The 12,416-nt window shown below is 42.5% G+C and overlaps 1 pseudogene; it reads left to right on the top strand.

The window, feature by feature from the left end:
* The first annotated feature begins 5,989 nt into the window (after window positions 1-5,989).
* LOC118833011 lies at window positions 5,990-9,538 on the top strand (annotated as a pseudogene).
* The last annotated feature ends 2,878 nt before the right edge of the window (window positions 9,539-12,416 follow it).

The raw sequence follows: 12,416 nt of genomic DNA, 5'->3' as shown, positions 1-12,416 counted from the left end.
GGGAATGAGCATTTATTTTAGTGTCTACTAAATACACCATGCTAAGAGCTTTAGAAATACTATCTAATTTAATCTTCACAACAACTGACCACCATCTAACAGAGTGCCTGGTATTTAGCAGGCATTTTAAAAATGCATGCCTACTCCTACCAGAACCACCTCAGACTGACAGGATCTGGGTCTTTTAAGGGTTACACTGGGAGATTTGCCCATCATTGTTCATCCAACGGCATTGCTCCTTTCTGAATCAATTTCATATGTGTGTGTGCGTGTGTGTGTATGTATGTATATGTATTGTGTAAGTATGTATATATATATACACACATATTTATATATGTGTGTATATACACATATGTGTATATATCATATATACAAACATGAATATATGCATATCATTTTATCCTCACAATAGTTGTGGGAGGTAGGTGCTCTCATTATCCCCATTTTATAGCTGAGGAAACTGAGGCCACTAAGAGATTTGCTCAGGGTCACACAGCTAATAATTGCCTGAGGCAAGATTTTAATTTAGATCTTTCTGACTCCAAGTCCAATGCTCTATTCATTGCCTCCCCTAGCTACATTATGAAAAAAGAGATAGAAAAGGAATGAGTGTTAACACCTTATAAACACAGGAACATCTCTTTATCTGCAATTGCATCATGCAACTGCATCAATCTGAAGGGAGAACCAAGTCTGTTCCACACACATACAAACACTAAGTCACACAAATGTACAAGGACACACAGATATGCATTCCTATGCACAGGAGGAGGTAACACCTATTTGGCTTCTCCAAGTGCCACTTGAATTCACTGGGGGTAGTGCATTAGGTTTAGGTCAGAACTGAACTAAGTCAGTCAACAAGCATTTCTTATGTGCCAGGCACTGTGCTAAGCTCCAGGAGTACAACCTAAAATTGTCTCATCGTAACTTATCCCCGCTATTCCCAGCTCTGCCTCCTGGAGCCAAATAGAACAAGTGTAGTCACTTCACATTAAGTCTTTCCATGTTGCTCTGTAGTCATCATAAGCATCATTTCTCACAGCTTGGTTGGTAATATTCCATGACATTCAAGTGCCACACTTGGTTCAGCCATTCCCCCCAGAGCAGCACTTTTTGTTGTAGGAAAAGAAGTGGGTACATGCCCAGCAATTAGGGAATGGCTGAATAAATTGTGGCACTTGAATGTCATAGAATTATCACTGGGCTGTAAGAAATAAGGAGAATGGGATTAGAGGAAGATGGCGGCTGGTAAGCAGGAACTAGTGTGAACTCCGTACTGAGTCCCTCTAAAAACCTATAAAAAATGGCTCTGAACCAATTCTAGAATGGCAAAACCCACAAAACAGCAGAGGGAAGCAGGCCTCCAGCCCAGGACAGCCTGGATGGTCTCTGGGTGAGGTCTATCCCACACGGAGCTGGGAGCTGGGAACGGAGTGGAGCAGAACCCAGCCTGAACAGCGAGGACCATCCAGACCAGAAGCTGGGCTGAGGGGGCCCTAGTGCCCTGAATCAGTGAGCTGCGGCAGTTACCAGACTCCGTAACCCACAAACACCAAAGACTGCAGAGAAGGTTAGTGGGAAAAGCTGCGGGAGTAGAAGGAGTTCGAGGTTCGGCTTCCAGCCCCGGGGGGGGGGAGGGGCAGCGGAGGTGGGGCAGCTACAGCTGTTGTTACTTCTGGCTCCAGGCCCACCTTGTGGGAGGAATTAAGTGGCGGATCAGAGCAGGAGGGCACAGCCTGCTGAAGATCTAAGCCCAGTCCGGGTTGGAGGTTGGGGAAGGAGCAGTGCTGGTGTTGCAGAGCTGGCACCTCCCCCCCAAATGTAGAACATAGAACTCTCTAGTCTACAAGCAGTCATACCCCACTGAAAAACTCAAAGGTCAAGTTAGTTGGTTGGGAATATGGCCAGGCAGCAAAAATGCACCCAGATGCAGTCTCAGACTTTGGATTCTTTCTTTGGTGACAAAGAAGACCAAAACATACAGCCAGAAGAAGTCAACAAAGTCAAAGAGCCTACGACAAAAGCCTCCAAGAAAAACACGAACTGGTCCCAGGCCATGGAAGAGCTCAAAAAGCATCTGGAAAAGCAAGTTAGAGAAGTAGAGGAAAAATTGGGAAGAGAAATGAGAAGGATGCAAGAAAACCATGAAAAACAAGTCAATGACTTGCTAAAGGAGACCCAAAAAAATACTGAAAAATACACTGAAGAAAACAACACCTTAAAAATTAGACTAACTCAAATGGCAAAAGAGCTCCAAAAAGCCAATGAGGAGAAGAATGCCCTGAAAGGCAGAATTAGCCAAATGGAAAAGGAGGTCCAAAAGACCACTGAAGAAAATACTACTTTAAAAATTAGATTGGAGCAAGTAGAAGCTAGTGATTTTATGAGAAATCAAGATATTATAAAACAGAACCAAAGGAATGAAAAAATGGAAGATAATGTGAAATATCTCATTGGAAAAACCACTGACCTGGAAAATAGATCCAGGAGAGATAATTTTAAATTATTGGACTACCTGAAAGCCATGATCAAAAAAAGAGCCTAGATATCATCTTTCAAGAAATTATCAAGGAGAACTGCCCTGATATTCTAGAGCCACAGGGCAAAATAGAAATTGAAAGAATCCATCGATCGCCTCCTCAAATAGATCCCAAAAAGAAATCTCCCAGGAATATTGTTGCCAAATTCCAGAGCTCCCAGATCAAGGAGAAAATACTGCAAGCAGCCAGAAAGAAACAATTTGAGTATTGTGGAAACCCAATCAGAATAACCCAAGATCTGGCAGCCTCTACATTAAGAGATCGAAGGGCTTGGAATACGATATTCCGGAGGTCAATGGAGCTAGGATTAAAACCTAGAATCACCTACCCAGCAAAACTGAGTATCATGCTCCAAGGCAAAATATGGATTTTCAATAAAATAGAGGACTTTCAAGCTTTCTCAGTGAAAAGACCAGAACTGAATAGAAAATTTGACTTTCAAACACAAGAATCAAGAGAAGCATGAAAAAGTAATCAAGAGAAAGAACAAGAAAAAGAAATTGCAAGGGACTTACTAAAGGTGAACTGTTTTGTTGACATTCCTACATGGAAAGATGATGTGTATGATTCATGAGACCTCAGTATTAGGGTAGCTGAAGGGAATATGCATACATATATGTTTATGTATATACATGGGTGAATGTGTATGTATGTATATATCTATGTGTGTATGTATATTTATATATATATATATATAGAGAGAGAGAGAGAGAGAGAGAGAGAGAGAGAGGGAGGGAGGGAGAGAGGGAGAGAGCAGACACAGGGTGAGTTGAAGATGAAGGGAAGATATCTAAATGAAATAAAATCAAATTAAGGGATGAGAGAGGAACATACTGAGAGAGGGAGATAAGGAGAGATAGAATGGGATGGATTATCTCCCATAAAGGTGGCAAGAGGAAGCAGTTTTGTGGGAGGAGGGGAGAGGGCAGATGAGGGGGGAATGAGTGAACATTGCTCTCATCAGATTTGGCCTAAAGAGGGAATACCATACATACCCAATTGGGAATCTTACCCCACAGGAAAGAAGAGGGAAAAAGATTAAAAAAAATGGGGGGATGATGGAGGGGAGGGCAGATGGGGCTGGAGGTAGTCAAAAACAAACACTTTCGAAAGGGGACAGGGTCAAGGGAGAAAATTCAATAAAGGGGGATGGGTTGGGAAGGAGCAAAATATAGTTAGTCTTTCACAACATGAGTATTGTGGAAGGGTTATACATAATGATACACATGTGGACTATGTTGAATTGCTTGACTTCTTAGGGAGGGTGGCTGGGAAGGGAAGAGGGGAGAGAATTTGGAACTCAAAGTTTTAAAAACAGATGTTCAAAAACACCAAAAAATGTTTTTGCATGCAACAAGAAAATAAGATACACAGGCAATGGGGCGTAAAAATTTATCTTGCCCTACAAGAAAGGAAGGGAAAAGGGGATGGGAGGGGAGTGGGGTGACAGAGGGGAGCGCTGATTGGGGAACAAGGCAACCAGAATATACGCCATCTTGGAGTAGGGGGGAGGGTAGAAATGGGGAGAAAATTTGTAATCCAAACTCTTGTGAAAATCAATGCTGAAAACTAAATATGTTAAATAAATTTAAAAAAAAAAAGAAAGAAAGAGAATGTGAGGGGGAAGGAGAGCAGACAGCTACTAGAGGGCTAATCCAAGGGGGAGCCCAAACTGCTACCACCTGGACCACGAGCAGCTGAGCCAGCCAGTCTAAAGCAGGAGGAAGAAGCCCACAGTTGGTGAGCCAGTGAGCTTGCCCCAATCAGCCTCACAGCTGCCCCACTCCGAATTCACAACTACACACAGTTCTCCCTTCACATAAATTCACATTATGCAAATTTGACTTTACAAGAATTATGAAAGAAATCCATATGCCAAAAAAACACCTATGTTAACTTTACTGTACGGTACTGTGATCTCTCTCTCTGCTCCTGCCTCTCCCTGGCATGCCAGGACCTCCCAACCCTGCCCCCCCCCAAATAGTTATCTCTTCCATATCACAGAGGTTAGGAGTGTGGTGGAAAGTCTGTGTAAAAGTTTTTGGCCTTCCCTTCATACCAGAGAAGAAGTCTGAATTATGATATTAAACGATAAAATATGCTGACATTGTGTTTCCACAATCCGGCTAGCAGCTTCTGTGGGGGTGCAAGATCCACTCACAGCCAGCACCCGGAAAGCTGCCAACAGCACAGGTTCTTTTGATCTGTTTAACTAAGGAAAGCAAGGTGAAGGGGTTGACAAGCTTACTTTAATTTAGCATTCAAATATCATTCACTTAATTCAGGGAAAAATACCAGCACCCTGAACTTCAGAGCAAATTACAAACAAAGTACAAACATCAACAGACAGACCCAATACAGATTCATAGTTACCAACGTCTAGGTTCAGCCCAGGAGCTCAGAATAAGGGCTGGCCCAGAGTCACACGCACCACCACTGCTGCGGGAATGAGCTCCAAAGAACAGACAGCCGACCCCTGGTTTTCATATCTTTTTCAGCATCAGGGGTGAGTCACACATGCAACTCACCCACATGACCTAGAATCGCCACAAAGAGGCAGACTTAAACCCACGTGGTCTAAAAGCCTCTGCTCTCCCAGACAGGTAAACTAGGCCCTCCCTGGAGTTAGCCCCACCTTGAGCCCCACCTTAGTTGCCAATCCACACCCACTAAGATTTTACACCTGATAGGGGTTTGGGCCTGGGGCTTAGCACCTAGTAAGGCTCAATGAATTACTCAAAGGGAATAAAAACCAAACTATTCAAGGGCACTTGTTGAACTAAGTGCTAAGGAGCCCATTTTGCCTACCAACACACATTGTATAATACTATACATATATTTTATACATTTCTAAGTTTCAAAACTTTTTCTGTGTTGTCTGCTGGCCTTTGTGTGTCATCTGTGACTTCCCAAAACTCCCCAAAAATTCACATTTAACTTCTCATGCCACCCCAATATATCAGAAAGCTGTAATGTGGAAGAGATAACTGTAAAACTAAAACTAAAACAAAAAAACTTTAAAAAAAAAGCCCTCCAAGTGAAAGCAGAAGAATGGGTGTCTAGAGAGATCATCGCCACCACTACCAGATGGGGTCTGGGCTTGAGACCTCCAGAGCTTTGCCCAGCTCAGCTCACCTGCTTGTGTGTCCACCCAGTGTGTCTGTCTTCCATGGGTCCACTCTTGGGTACCAAGTGTTTGTCTCCCTGCCCTGTATGTGGCCAGCCCTCTTTGCTCTATGTCTGTCGGGCTTCCCCACACCTTCTTCCTCTCAGTTTGATCAGGTCCCAAGTAGCTGGCCCTGGCCCCAGCCCCACATGTTACTCCTCTTGCTCGCCTTTCTCTGTCCTGATCCCTGCATGTCTTGGAACTCCTTCCTCCCTCTGTTGCCCACTTTTGTGGGCAAATCTGCATCACAAAAAAATCACTTTTTGTAGAGGTCTATGGGATGGTCCACTTACCTGAAGTGAGAACTGTACTTTTCTGGATTAAACTGGTCGGTAAGTCAAGCTATCAAATATTTGACCAGATGGGTGGAAATGATTATTTAAAAGCAAATATAAACCCATGTGGAGAATGTATACAAGCAGGGCCACACTGTGGATGGTGCATGAGTTCATTTCTAAACAAAGAAATGCCTACTTCTGCCCTATGCAATGGTGTGGAGGCATTGGAAGGGTGGGGCTGCAATCCAAAGCATGATCCTGGAGGCCACAAGATACAGCAGAGAAGCTGCAGCCAGAAGATGTTACCCAGATCCAGCCACAGCAATTAATGCTGAAACTCAGGTCAGGGTAACCACAGACATTTATGTGCAAATTCAGGGGAGCTAAAGACCACCCCATGGACTTCTATCATCTTATGGGTCTCTCATACTCTCTGAAGGGTGCCTGGAATATGGGGAAAGTCTTAGAACAGATCTAGTGATAGAAATGAATAGAATCTCCTCGGATTTCCAAAATTGCATTTGGTTCATTTTGGCAGGGTGGAAAGGCTAATACTTTCTAATAGTACATCAACAGTTAAATTCAGTAGCCCTTGCACTGGTGACCAAACCTATACCAGCCTTTTTGCTACAGAAACATGCTGATCATAAGAGATAAAGGGGAAGTATTTGATGAGCTCAGAGGGAAGCAGCACATGACTTACTGGTCCTCTGGATCTTCCAGAAGGTGGGTTTGATGCAATCATACAAATTGCAGTTTGTGGGTCATTAATTGGCTAGCGGACTATTACAAGACTATTTTTTTTCCACTGATGCTGGGTTTCACTTTGCCAGAATTGGAATTCTTTTTCCAAATGAAGGACAATGTCACCTAGAAAACAACACGTACACAATGAACCCTCCATGTAACTATCCCTCTATTGCTCATCTTGTCCAGAAACTCAATGAAAATAGCATCCAGACAATTTTTGCAGTCACAGAAGAGTCTGGATCTGTTTACAAGGAACTGAAAAATTCAATCCCAAAGTCAGCAATAGGAACACTGACTGCCAATTCCAGCAACATAATTCAGTTGATCATTGGTGCGTCCCATTCCCTATCTTCAGAAGTCATTTTGGAAAACAGCATGTTGCCAGAGGGAGTGACAATAAATTATAAATCTTACTGCAAGAATGGAGCGACTGGAACAGGAGAAAATGGAAGGAAGTGTTCTAACGTCTCCACAGGGGCTGAAATTCTGTTTGAGATTAACATAACTTCTAACTAATGTCCCAGTAAGGACAAAGAAACCATCAAGATTTAGCCTCTGGGTCTCACTGAAGAAGTGTTAATTACTCTTCAGTTTTTCTGTCAACATGGGTGCCAAATTGAATCCTTTCTAAATACAGACAGTTCTCACTTTAAGTAAGTGGACCATCCCAAAGACCTCTTTTTGACATAATGGGAATTTGCCTGCAGATGTGGGGAAGGGAGGGAAGAAGGGAGGAAGGAGGCCACACATGCCCATAGAGGGAGAGCCTGCCCAGGGTCCAAAGATATGTGGGAACCAAGGAAAGAGAAGTAAGAGCAGGAGCAGGAACATTCAAGGGCTGGGACCAGCCACAAAGGGGCCTGGCTGGAGCCAAGAGAAGGAACATGGTGAGAGGGAAGCAAACACATGGGGGCCAGACATTGACACAGAAGAGAGAGGCCGAGCAACAGGCATAGGCAAAAGACAGACATGTGGTACCTGAGCATGGACAGATGTGAGACTTAGGGCTGGACACAAAGGGAAGTAGTCAGAATGGGGCAAAGATCTCTTCTCTGGGGAAATCAAGCCAAGCCTCCTGGAGATCACTCCTCCCCATTATTTCTTCTACTTTCATTTGGAGGGTTTTTTTAAGGTTTTCTTTTGGGGGGGTGGGTTGGGGGTAGAAGGCCATGGAGTACCAAAATGAGAGGCAGGAACAGAGAGAAAGAGCACAGTACTGTACAATAAAATTAACCCAGGTGGTGGGGTTTTTTTTTTTTGGAATGTAGATTTCTTTCAGAATTCTTCACATAAAGTTAAATTTGTGTTCATTTGAATTTACAGAAGGCAAGAACTGTCTGTAGTCAGGAGAGTGGTGGAGGAAGGACATTTGAGTGTGGAGCCTGCCAGTACAATGAGGGATATGCTGGTAGATATTGTGAATTTAGTATAAATGAAGTAAACATCAAAGACATAGATGCTTTCTGCAGAAAAGGAAATTGTTGCAAAGTCTGCAGCAACAATGGATACTGTATCTGTGGACACTGCATGTGTAAGAAGAGGGAGAATGAAAATGAAATTTATTCTTGCCAATTCTGTCAATGTGACAATTTCTACTGTGACTGATCCAATGTATTTCTTTGTGGAAGAAATGGTGTTTACAAGTGTGGAGTGTGTGGCTGTAACCTGGTTTCACCAGGAGTGCTCATGATTGGTGTTTATACTTCTTCCTGCATGCCACGTGTAGACCCCTCCCCATACCATTTTGAACCCCCAAGACCCGAAAAAGGCCTAAAACCTGGATTGGCCAATCAGGAGAGCCATTGTGGCCCACTCTGAGCTTAATCTACCATAATGCTTTGCAATGCTCTGGCACAACAGACATGCTTTTCTCTCTGAGTAAACTCAAAATGCCCCTTCCTCTGTCGACACTACAAGGCCAGCTGAAGCTTATCAGGAGCATTCTTCTGTTTATGACACAAGGCACCTTGACCCAGACACTATCTTGAATAACGTGACTTTTCTTATCTTAGTATTTTATGGACATATACTAAGTTACGTCACGTTGATGGTAAAAGAAACACAGGTATCCTGGATCTATAATTTCAATTGACACTTTAACACTTCTCCTACCTTATTGTATTCACAACCCATTCACTTAAGAAATTCCTTTCTCATATCATAGTTGACCATAATTTTAGCTGACACAGGCATTCCTGAGCCAGGAAGGGAGGGAGGGGTGAGAGGGAATTGCTCTGAAGAGGTAAGGTCTGCTTTGTCTGACCGGCTTTGAGTTCATTGACTTGTGAAGAGCTCCCACATGTATCCCTATATGCATGTTCCACAAGCTTCCAGAGAAATAAACACTCATATTCAGCCTAATTCTGTTTGTCTTTCTAAGAATGAACTTAGTAATGGTTGACACATGGAAGGGGACAATTGGTAATGAGCAAGGAATCTGCAAACGTGACTCTTGTAAATGCCCAGATCTCCAATACCAATGGCCCACTTGTGAGATGACAGACCTACTCTGGCGTCTGTACTGAGCACAAAGAAATGAATTCAGTGCAGAGTGTTTGATAAGGGAGAAAAAAAAGACACGTGCCCAGGTGTATATAGACTTCAATATTATCCTGGCCAAAATTTGGCATGACTTGCCACAGCCTGGCTAGCGTGTATCTCTAACCCACTATGAAGAGAAAGATGTGGATGACTGCTGGTTCTATTTCATGCATTCATTCCAGGAGAACAATGAAGCCATTTTCTATGTAGTGGAGACACTGGTGCACCCACTGGCAACTGCTGTTGAAAATTCATTTTGAAAAGGAGAAAATTATTGTAACCGGGATTTCAGCAAAAATCCTGTTTACCGAGCGCAGTCGACCAACTGTCTGCAGGGGACAGTTTTTTATAGACACAGTAAGATAGCCTTAGGACAAATTCATAGTGGCTTTGCCAACTCATTACACAGCACCTACCCCCTAGGATTGTTGAGAGGGCCAAATGAGAAAATAATTGTGAAGTACTTAGCATGGCGCCTGGCCCATAATAAGGGCTATACAAATGTTAACTATTGCACTTATTATTAGATGTTTTCCATGCAGATTTTGAAAATATACTACATATATATATACACATATACATATATGCACATATACATACATACATATATCTATATGTATATACACATATATAGTTCCAAATGGAATTATAATCAGAGATTGACAGAAAATGTAGTAAATTATCCTAGTCAATTATTGTCACATTATGCCTTTTTTCCTCCTAAACTATTGAAATCTAGATCTTTATGAAATTTTAGATATTTATAAGAATATTTGAAAGGGAAATGATTAAAGCAGTCATCATGATAATATTTAATATTACAATGGAATTTTAGCTTTGCAAAGTCTGAGGGCTTGAGTTTGAAGACACAGCGAATCCAAAGAAATTGCTCACCTATTACCTTAGTTGGAATTATTGCGTTTAACCTTCTCTCGCTGAGATCTCCTTATCATATATCTCCAATTACATAGCTAAAACTTAAGCGGGTTTAGGAATTAAAGGTGTCAAAACAGTCTTTAATTATTTATTAGTATTTTCTTATTATCTTTAGAAGGGGGATATAAAAAGCATGTGAATGAATTGTAAGTGACTTTTTTGTTTTGACAGTGAGTAGAGATCATCATAAAAAGATAAGGACTTCTCGGCTTTGGAAGGACTGTACCCTGATCCTCAACCTTGGTAAAGTGGGGAGTGGGAGAGGATGAGGTCGGGAGCAGTTCACAGTAAACCCCATTAAGCTATAAAGCTATAATAATGAGTGATATCAGGACTATCTGGACAATATCTGGTATATAGGAAGTGCTTAATAAATGCTTGTTGATGTGCCCAAAGGGCTATAAAAACTGTATACTCTTTGATCCAGCAATACCAGTACTAAGTCTCTATCCTGAAAAGATTTTTGAAAAGGTGGGGGGGGGGGGGGGCGGGGTGAGGAGGAGGACTGTAACAACAACCTGTAATATTAATGTGGTCAAAGATCTTCCCCACCCATTCAATAGGCCTCAGGTGGGGCTAGTTGGGAAAGCTTGATGAGGTCTCTGTTTGTAAGTAGGTCTAAAGCCTCTACTTACCAGGTACTATTTGGGCGTGAAGCTCTCAGGGCCCTAAGGGTAGTTGCTAAGACCAGAGCCAATGGTGTGTACACTGACTTCTAGTCAATCATGAATTCAGCCAATCAGACACTGGCTAGGACTCCCAGAGTGTGAGAGAACCAGAACTGAAGAGGCACAGAAATGAAGAGAAGCAGACATCAAGAAGACATTGAGGGAGCAACTAGGTGGTACAGTGAGTAAAGCACCGGCCCTGGAGTCAGAAGGACCTGAATTCAAATCCAACCTCAGACACTTGACACACTTACTAGTTGTGTGACCTTTGGCAAGTCACTTAAACCCAATTGTCCTGCCTTCCCCCCTCAAAAAAAAAAGACATTGAGGCAGCAGACATCAAGCGGGCACTGAAGAGCAGACATTGAGAGAGCTAGCATCAACAGAGCTGCAGAAGAGAGTGATTGTTTACAGAGAGGCCCTAGCAGGGAGGAAGGGATGACTTGGTTCCTCGCTATAATATTGTGTTATAATTTCCTTGTTGCTACATTGAGGTGGGCTTACTGGTTTTAGAATATAATTACTGCTACATAGAATTGGAGTAGCTGGTCTTGGGATTGGATCCTCTGCTTTCTTAATAAATGTTATACTTCCTCTGCCTTCGACCTAGAGAGTTTTTCATACTTTGAAATTCCAAACCATACAGGCATGTTCATGGTCATCCTCGAGGTTGTGAATCTTGCCTTACTGATACACAACAACACTGGCATACCCAGGATGGCTGCTAGCACTGGTTCTTTGATCTGCTTTTCTAAAGGAAAGCAACTTTAAAGCAGTCAACAATCTCACTTTAATTAAACATATATATCATTCACTGAGTTCGGGGGGAAAAGTCAGCACTCTGAACTTCAGAGAAAATACAAAGAGATACAAGCAGAGATTACAAGCAGAGAAAATAGCACAGATCAACAGACAGATCCAACAGTCTGACTAAAGCAATACATACATAGTTACCAGAGAGAGAAGCGCCAGCACCTGGCTTTTCAAAGGGTGGGGTGGGCAGAGGCTCCTTAATGACTACCCAGAGTCTCCTCTGGCCAAATCACAGGAACACTCTTCCAACCAGTGAGCCCCAGAGCAAAATGCTAACCTCAGAGTATATATACACTTCTCAGAGCCAGAGGGCATCATAACCCTGTGACCCAGTACCTAATTAGAAATTAGCAAAAGGTGTGAGCCTTCCTACAAACAACCCTCCCCTAATCAAGCTTTCCTTAATGAGATCCATAGGAGGCCTATTAATGGGTGGAGAAGATCTTCTATTCCATTAACATTACAAGGACCTATTTGTACAAAAATATTTATAGTGGCTCTTTTTGTGGTGGCAAAGAAGTGGAAATTGAGAGGGTGTTCATCAGTTGGGGAACTGGCTAAACAAGTTGTGGCATATTATTGTGAGGGGATACTATTGTGCTATAAGAAATGATGAGGGGGGTGGTTTCAGAAAAACCCGGAAAGACTTACATGAACTGATGCAAAGACTTACACGAACCAGAAGAACATTGTACATAGCAACAGTAACATTGTACAACGA

This window comes from Trichosurus vulpecula, chromosome 1, assembly GCF_011100635.1.
Source record: "Trichosurus vulpecula isolate mTriVul1 chromosome 1, mTriVul1.pri, whole genome shotgun sequence".
NCBI classification, from domain to species: Eukaryota; Metazoa; Chordata; class Mammalia; order Diprotodontia; family Phalangeridae; genus Trichosurus; species Trichosurus vulpecula.
The sequence above is the reverse complement of the archived record's forward strand: the minus strand, read 5'-3'. Positions and strand labels throughout refer to the sequence as shown.